At 38.7% G+C, this 9,392-nt stretch overlaps 1 protein-coding gene and 1 pseudogene across 5 annotated transcripts in view; one reads left to right on the top strand and one right to left on the bottom strand.

The window, feature by feature from the left end:
* Positions 1–9,392, bottom strand: part of SPOP (speckle type BTB/POZ protein) — a 66,956-nt gene that overhangs the window by 42,258 nt on the left and 15,306 nt on the right. The gene's annotated exons all lie outside the window — the stretch shown is intronic.
* Positions 3,205–3,356, top strand: LOC112814156 (U2 spliceosomal RNA; annotated as a pseudogene).

Genomic DNA, 9,392 nt, shown 5'->3' with positions numbered 1-9,392 from the left:
AGGGAGGGAGAGGGAGGGAGAGGGAGGGAGAGGGAGAGAGAGGGAGAGTGCGCACATGCACAGGCACGAGTGGGGGAGCGGGAGAGAGAGAAGCAGACTTCCCGCTGAGCAGGGGGCCTGACGCAGGGCTTGATCCCAGGACCCAGGACTAGGACCTGAGCCGATGGCAGACCCTTAACTGACTGAGCCACCCAGGCGCCCCCTCAAGATGTTTTTAAAAGGCTCCTTTATTTCCTGAAAACCCTCTCCTTTGAAGCAAAGATTCACCTTATCAGCCGAATCAAATTACTTTCAAATAAAGTGACCATCTTGAGAGGCCTATTGATTATTTAAATTTTGGAAGAGTAACTTTTCCCCACCTATACAAGCAAAGACAGGTATTTATCCTAAATCCAACAACTAATTTTTTTTTTTAAGATTTTATTTATTTGAGAGAGAGAGTGCGTGTGAGCGCACAAGCAGGGCAGACGAGCAGAGGGAGAGGGAGAAGCAGACTTGAGCCTGACGTGGGGCTCAATCCCAGGACCGTGAGATCATGACCTGAGTGGAAGGCAGACACTTAACTGACTGAGCCACCTAGGCACCCCCCACCAGCAACTAATCATATCATTACTAAATATGTTTCTATTGCTGGAGTCCTAGAGTCAATCAACCATAAAGAATATTCATTGAGTATCTCCAGTCCCATGCTGAACTACCAGCTTTAACACTACCAATTTCTTTGCCTGTTGTTTTTTTTTTTTTTAAGATTTATTTATTTGAGAGAGAGAGACAGTGCAAGTGCAAGGCGGGGCATGGTGGGGGAGAGGTAGGGGGAGCAGAAGGAGAGGGAGAGGGAAAGAGAGAATCTCCAAGAGACTCCCCACTGAGCACAGAGCCCTACACAGGGCTCGATCTCATGACCCTGAGATCATGACCAGAGCTGAAAGCTGAAATCAAGAGTCGGACATTTAACTGACTGAGCCACCCAGGCGCCTGTACTTGGTCTGAATAAAGAGAAAATTGTTTCTGACCTTGAAGAGCCAGGAAAAGACTCAACTCATGGTTAAAAGAAGAACTGCTCATATTTTCAGGAACTGAGAGCTTCTCCTCAATATATGTTTTCTTCCTTTAAACAATTTCCCTACCATCTTTCACAGTACACTTCAACTTTAAATAGCAAGCCCTTTTGAAGTCACAAAAATTATTTCTCCATCTATTCAACCCCTGGATACCAGATGGAATGAAAACTCAGTAAAATCAATTTAAAAAATCTAGAAGAGTCAGCAAGGTATTCAAATCAAACAGGGAAGCTTTGGACTCTAAACACAAATTCATTCAAATATTAAAACTTACAGAACTCACAAATGAATTCACTTTTAAGGGATTGGGCCTCCAAAGTTACAAAATGTGGCCAAAAGTTACCACTATCACTTTATTTTTACTGCCAGAGGTAGTTACTTTAAGAACTATCTTACAAAGGTCAACATTTTATTGGGTCTTTCAAAATCAATTCTTCATAATGAGAAATGGACATCAGTTAGATAAATAGAGTAACAATAGAACAAGTCAATATATTCATAAGCTTCTGCGGTCCTTGGGACCTGAATTCTAGTGCAGGTTTTGCAGATGCTTTCCTAAATCTGACTTTTCTCAGCCTTAAATTGAGGATGACTGTCCAAGGTCTCTTTCAGAGCACAAGTCTATGCCCCTCTAGAAATAATGTTAAAATTACATCTGCCTTGGGGCGCCTGGGTGGTTCAGTCGGTTGAGCGTCCGACTCTTGGACCCTTGGTTTCGGTTTAGGTTGTGATCTCATGGGTCAAGGGATCAAACCCTGCATCAGGCTCTGCCCTCAGTGGTGTGTCTGTTTAAGGATTCTCTCCCTCTGCCCCTCCACTCGTGCGCAGACACACACTCTCTCTCAAATAAATCTTTTTTTCAAATAAATCCTTAAAAGAAATTATATCTGCCTCTCTTCATATGTGCTTTCTGAAAACTAAAAGCAATACATACAGAGTACAAATAATTCAAAAGTGATAGGAAGCTATAAATGAAAAGTAAAAGCTTCCTTCCAGACCCCCAAATCCCTCTTCTAAAGCCTAAAGACAACTACTATTTGTAGCTTCAGAAACAATCCCCCAAAATGCACAAAACCAAAAAAAGGCCATGTACCAGCAAGCAAACACACACACACACACACACACACACACACACACACACACACACTCACTCCCTGGAGGCACACATAGACCTATCCTTTCTGAAGGTTGTAAAGAACTCCAGTGTACCGTGACGTGTGGTTTCCAGGGGTCTGCTACAGCAAACAACCCAGCAAACTGGTGTATCTGAACATACATGCAAGCAAGCCCAAGAGCCTGTACATTGTTTATTTTGATAGATAATGCCAAATTGCCCTGTAAATGTTTTATATATATATGTATATACTCCCCAGATGACTGCCAGATTCATTGCACCTTTGAGCATCTACCCACTTGACAGATATTCATCCAGGATGGCCAGAGACAAAAAAACAGAAACAGAACCAGTGAGACTTAGACCAAAAAAAAAGCTCAGAAATATCTCTTATTAAGTGGACAAACTTCATCCAAAAATACAGCAAACATGGTATGTGATACTTGTTTGTTTCTAAGATTTAAGTGCTGCTGTTTCCTTGAGATGTTTAAGAAGATATTGATAGAAAATAAATTTCAGGTGGGAAGCAAAAGGAGAGTAGTGAGCAACTTGTATTGCAGCGTCTATGTGAATCCCAAGAACACAGTTTTTAGATTAGGATGTGGATTTAATAACATGTACAGCTAAATTCCTTCATATATAAACTGGCTGTTTTCACCCAGAGAGGTTTATCAACACAGAAGTCAATTTAGTTCCTTATCTCTGTCATTGGCAAAGGATCCCTACGAATTCGGCAATTTATCCCCAAATTAAATGGGATAGTGTATGATTCCAAAGGTGATAAAACTGCTAATAAACCATGTAGGAAGCAACTCTTGACGTATTCTTAAAGTGTTCATCCACTTTGAAAATTACCTTAATTTAATAGGAGGTATTTACAAAAGACCATGTAAACATCAGGTGACTCTCAAAGTGTGTGTGTGTGTATATGTGTGTGTATGGGGGGGAGCACATGAGTTTCTAAACACAAAATATATACAAAAGTTCTCATTTTACTTTCCTATAATTTATTATCAGTATTACGTCTTTATCGCTTCTTGGCCTTTTGGCTAAGATCAAGTGTAGTATTACAGCTTCAATTGCAGTATGCTATCACATTTTGGGGGAAAAACAAAAAATATGTTAGTGTTACACTGAAATGTAAAAAAAAAAAACAACAACTTTTTTTTATTTTAGGATCAGGGAAATGCAGTATATCTAATGCAGTATGTTCTGTTTTCGGCAGGAGCTCCCTCTAATTTTATAAGAACACTGGGAAAATATAATTTAGGAACACCTACTATGAGATTATTCCCAATACATTCTTTCCTCTCCTCACTCAAGGAAAACAACCACACCCAACACTAAATCTCTCAAGAAAATTGCCCCCAGTTTCTTATATTATCAGGGGATCACTAAAAAAGACACACAAAAAGCCTCATAATCTTAAGCATCAATCCAAGCACTCAGAATCAAGGCCAACCTTACACACACCTACATACCAAACTAACCAAGCACAGCACATCCTACACTGAGGGCCAGAAGCATCTCTTTCAAAATGAGAGTTAAAAAGAAAAAAAGAAAGAAAAAGAAAATAAAAGAGAGTGGTTTTCTCAGCCCTTGCTCTGACTATACCACAAATGATCAATGGGTCCCAACTCCAGACACTGGACTCAAAGCAGATAGTTCCAGGTATCCAATGAGCATCAACTGGGCAAGGAAGGGGGAGTTAACTAAATGGGATGCAATGTCAAACACAAGGATTACCTGGCAAGGGTCTTATGATATTATCAAAAAATCACTTGAGAGGTCCACAAATTTTGCCACTAATTAAGAAGCCCTTACCTGTAAGGCTTATGATTTGGGTAGGTCCTTTAAGATTGCAGCTGTAGAAAAATTAAAGTCTTCTAGGAATTGGCAAATTCTACCTAGTGGAGTTTAACGTCCCATCTACCAGACTGAAGTCCATAGCTTAGTAGATAAAAATTTTAGGTTAAGAGTTTTCAAATAACAGTTATAAACCAAACAAAAACAAATATTCTAATCACATAATTGAAGAGGCAGACCTCAGACTGAGATAAAATAATTACGTCCTTCACTGCAATCTACTGTTTCCAAGACAGTTAAGAATCTGTTTCTTGGATTTGAGATTGGTATTAAGTGGCAATGAATCAAGGACAGAAAAACAAATGACTACTTAAAACTAATCCAAAAATCAAAGACATTCAGTTTAATACTGAGCTTGCACATACTGTCAAGAACAAACTAAAGCAGCATTTGGGTTGAGCTGCTATGTTGAATAGCAGACCACTATGACCTAAGAGAACGCAATGGCTTATGATTGGCTACAGACAGTCTGGGAACCCAAATGCATATTTATTGGTTACTGCCACAAAAGTTTACCCAATCAGATCACGTAATACAAATAACTTCCAAAAGTAAGTAGTCTGGGTTTTTTTTCCACTGTATCAGTTTTTAATTAACATGTACTCTATACAAGGCACAGCAGTCAAGGCACAGTCCAACAGAGAAAGGGCGGTGTCTCAGTTTTCTACTGTTGCATAATAAATTGCCAAAATCTGATGTCCAATGTCCTTGAGACTTCCACATACTTTATAATTAACTCAATCACTTCTATTTTTTTTTAAAGATTTTATTTCTTTATTTGACAGCCAGAGAGGGAACACAAGCAGGGGGAGTGGGAGAGGGAGAAGCAGGCTTCCCGCTGAGCAAGGAGCCTGATGTTGGGCTAGATCCCAGGAGAGCCGAACAAAGGCAGAAGTTTAACGAATGCGCCACCCAGGCGCCCTCTATCACTTCTGTAAGTATCTCATGTCTATAAACTCTTGACTTTTCGGGCGCCTGGGTGGCTCAGTTGGTTAAGCAACTGCCTTCGGCTCAGGTCATGATCCTGGAGTCCCAGGATCGAGTCCCGCATCGGGCTCCCTGCTCAGCAGGGAGTCTGCTTCTCCCTCTGACCCTCCCCCCTCTCATGCTCATTCTCTCTCTCAAACAAATAAAATAAAATCTTTAAAAAAAAAAAATTTAAACTCTGACTTTTCACAACTGACATTAATTTAGCTAATTCAAAATATCTTTATAGTTGGCAATAAAGATGATACTGTTCTCCTAATTCTTTATTCTAGAATGAAATTATGACCTCCACTTCAATCCCTACAGTACTTGAAGGAGATGAAAAATTATTCAAAAAGAAAAAAATAATTATTTTAAAAAGTACTATAAAAAAGTACTATACACATTTACAGTGAAATCACTCACAATTTATGGGGGGGGGAGACTGGAGTCAGTACAGTGCTCACTATCCAGTTTGTAGACTCTTCAGATCTTTTCTTGCCTCTCTGCCTTCAAGTAGTGATAATCAAGTTAGGAGAAGAATGGATAAATTTAAATCCACCCATTTTAGTATTTGTGAGCTTGGTTAAGGAACTGGAGACTAAGTTTAGAAAAAATTGTTAAAATGAGGTTTTGGCATTATATAAAGCTCTAACCAGATCCTTTTAAAAGGATCCAAACTCTGGACGTACTTTTTTTTTTTTTTTACAGTTTTTATATACAGTAAAATTAACCTTTTTGTCTACACTCTGTGAATTTCAACAAAATTCACGTGTAAAACCACTGCAATTAAAAAAAAGTTTTTATGTAAATTTTAAGACAACAACCATAAGTAAAAGAATTATTTAAAGCACTTACTTCAAAAGACAAAATTTCTACCAAGTCAAAAGCAGACAAAACAGGACCTAAAAATTTAAACAAGGATTTACTAAAAATGGAGGAATACCGGCCCCTCTCCACTTTTGCTCCTGCCTTCTAGCCAATCCAAATCACTACAATTGCCCCCATTTCATTAATTCCCATGGCTTCAGTCACCATGTACATGCCTCTCTCTTCTCTGCTGCAAACCAGCTTCCTGCTACTAGACATCACGTGACTATCTCATAGGCATCTTAAACTCAGCAGGTCCAAAATGGAAGCCCATCCTCCCCCCAAAACCTGATTGCTTTGAGCGATCCTACCATTCACCCAAGGGCTCAAACCAGATATCCTGGAGTTAGCTTTAACTCCCCACTCGCTCTCACTACCCACACCTCCACTTCCCATCCCCCAATTTAGTCATTCACCACGTCTTGTCAATTTTACCTCAGAAATATATTTCAAGCCCATTTGTTTCTCTTGATCCCCACAACAAACAGCTTAATTAGTTCAGAACATTATTATACTGCACTATTACCTTAATTAGTGCAACACTTTGTTTCATTCCTGCAGAGTAAGCTAGTGCTTGGCACAACATCTTTGCACAAAATGTTTTCTCTATCCAGAATGCCTTTTCTTCACCTTTGTAAACAACTACTCTAATCTCTCCAAGTAGAATTTAAATGCTTCCTCCTCCCCACTTCCAATGTGTAAAATCTCTTGCTGCTGTAATTACCTGCCTTTCTCACTAGACTCTGAGTCCCAGAAGGGCACTCAACTATGATATTTACCTTGGCAAGTCTGGTGTCTAGGCAGTGCCCAGCAAATAGTAGGTGCTTAATAAATGTTTGAAAAAGGAATGACTCTATCATGATCCAGATAAAATGGCCTCAAGGATTTTTACTTCCCTTTGCTAAGATTCTATGCTTACCAAGTGACCTTTTGCTTAATACAACACAGTAGTTACTAGCTGCATGATCTCAGGCAAGTTATTAAAAGAAACCTCTGTGCCTCAGACTCCTCACCTATAAAATACAGGTAAGAATACTTCCTTCATAAGGTTATTATGAAGATCAAATGACTTATATACATGTAAAATGCTTAGAGCAGTGCCTGGGACACAGTAAGTCCTCAGTAAACATTAGCTATTATTAGTTTTTGCTAATAATACCCTGACACTAGAAGGGGAATGGACTGAGCAGACATACGTTTTCTAGGTCATGGAAAAGACCACCCCTCAATGAAAATTAATAAAATGGCATTCTTGGGGCACCTGGGTGGGATCAGTCAGTTACGCGTCGGACTCTTGATTTTGGCTCAGGTCATGATCTCAGGGTCCTGAGATCAAGCCCCATGTTGGGCTCTGCGCTGGGAATGGAGCCTGCTTAAGATGTCTCTTTCTCCCACTGTGTGCCACCCCCCCATAAATAAATAAATAAATAAATAAACAAACAAATAAATAAAATGGCATGCTGGTTTATCTGTCAGCCCCTTATGAGTTTGTTTAGCCACTTTTCCCTGAGACCAATCAACTCTGGTGACACTGAAGAGACGGTTCACTTGCAAAACTTTAGAAAGTATCCTGAATCCTGAAGACCCCATCACACTGAAACCATCCTGAGAGGGCTTATCAGAAGAGCTAGTTGGTCACCTTATGACAGCTTACCTTGGTTCTCTCTAAAACACAACATTTTGGTCAAAGGCAGTACAGTTTAGTGAAAATAATGTGATGCTAGGTGGGAGACACTTAAAGTATGCCACTAATGAGCTGTGAACCTGATTGTGCACTTATATTAAGTTTTTCTTTTAATTCCAGTTAGTTAGCATACAGTGTTATGTTAGTTTCAGGTGTACAATATAGTGATTCAACACTTCCATACAACACCCTGTGATGATTGTGCACTTTTAAATAGAGTCTCTGAGTTTAAAAAAGTATTAGTCAGTTCTCAAAAGGAGGTAAAAAGTGGTGTAATTCAAAATAGAGAGTAAAAAAGAAATCCTTAACATTTTGCTTTGGAATGTATTCTGTAATTTTTCCTATAGATTCATATCCAAAATTTTATCTGGGCTAAACTTATAACAAAATGTATTTACATAGCATGGCCATACATTAAAGTCATCATGGGAGTGAATTCAAAATAAAAGGAGGAGGCCAGCATGAAATAAATTCCTATGAATAACAGGAAGATCATTTAAAACTATTATTATATAATAATTCCTCTCAACCTCACAGCATCCTCTTGAGGCTCAATCTTAGCCATAAAATTCTTTCAACCAAAAATCTCTAAATGTCATTCAGAAATAAAAGATGAGAACAACTGAGTTTCCAAAGGTGAATCATTCTAGACCTGGGGAGCTAGGAGACAATCAACCAACTGAAGATTTTTGCTCTCACAGATGTGGGGGTGCATTAGTGTGCCTAAGGAGCTAGAAGTGGGTATCAGCCTAGCTACAGCCCAATTTATGTCATAAAATCAAGGTATTCTTGAAAGGTTACATAGCAACCTCAGCACCAGAAAGTACTTCAGCGACCACCTTGTCTAAACTCTTTGATTTTATAGAAGAAACTAAGATCCACAGAAGTTGCAACATATCTGTGAAATTACATACTAAATATTTAAGTACTGGGAAGTTCACCTATTTATTTATTTCTGATATAACTGACATGTAACATTGTTTTAGCTTTAGGTGTATAACATAATGATGTAATATATGTACAACACTACAAAACGATCACCACAATAAGGTTAGTTAACGTCCATCAATACACAGTTACAAAAATTTTTTTCCTTGGGATGAGAACTTTTAAGATCTATAGAAAGTTCATTATTTAAATAACACATTTAATAATACATTTACATAAATAAATAACCTTCTCCTACACTTCTTGTAAAAAAAAAAAAGAGACTTTAATGCATTCAGTTTAAATTGGGCCACATCTATGTATCTGCTCTATCTTCTAGTTCTATACTGAACAACTTCAGATGTGCTAAGAATAAAATCAGTCCTCTGGAATATAACTTCACTCCCATACAAGCCTCTCCACTACAGCCTCCTCTCCAATTAGTCTGCCGGTTAGGCTGTTTAAGCCTGTGTGTCAGCTCACACACACAGTCATGTGCCTTCCTCAAATCTGGTCATACCATTCTGAAAGCCAGGAATATTCTACCTCTTGTTTGAATATTACCCTTCTGGATCCAGGTCAAGTTCTACCTTGTCTTGAAGCCTCTCCTGATCACCCCAGCTCCCTCTGAATTCCTATCATACTTATTGTCCACTTTCTTGGCAGTTAACAAAGGTTACTTAGAATCCCTTACTTGACAATTAATGTAGGATGCCGAGGACTGTAATTCTTCTGTGTATGTCTTTCCCTACCCCCAAATTCTCTTTAGGTAGGTCTAGTGAGACCTAAGAATAGGTACTTAAGAAACAAAACAAGTTATCAGATGGAAAGGGGAAAATGGCTGACAGAATAATAGATTCTTTCCTTTATTAAAATGTTCTTTAATGCTGTTTAAATATCTTTC

The sequence above is a fragment of the Callorhinus ursinus genome, unplaced genomic scaffold, assembly GCF_003265705.2.
Source record: "Callorhinus ursinus isolate GAN/ISIS: 27379988/994484 unplaced genomic scaffold, GSC_fseal_2.0 scaffold52, whole genome shotgun sequence".
Taxonomy (NCBI): domain Eukaryota; kingdom Metazoa; phylum Chordata; class Mammalia; order Carnivora; family Otariidae; genus Callorhinus; species Callorhinus ursinus.
This window is presented reverse-complemented; position numbering and strand designations above follow the sequence as displayed.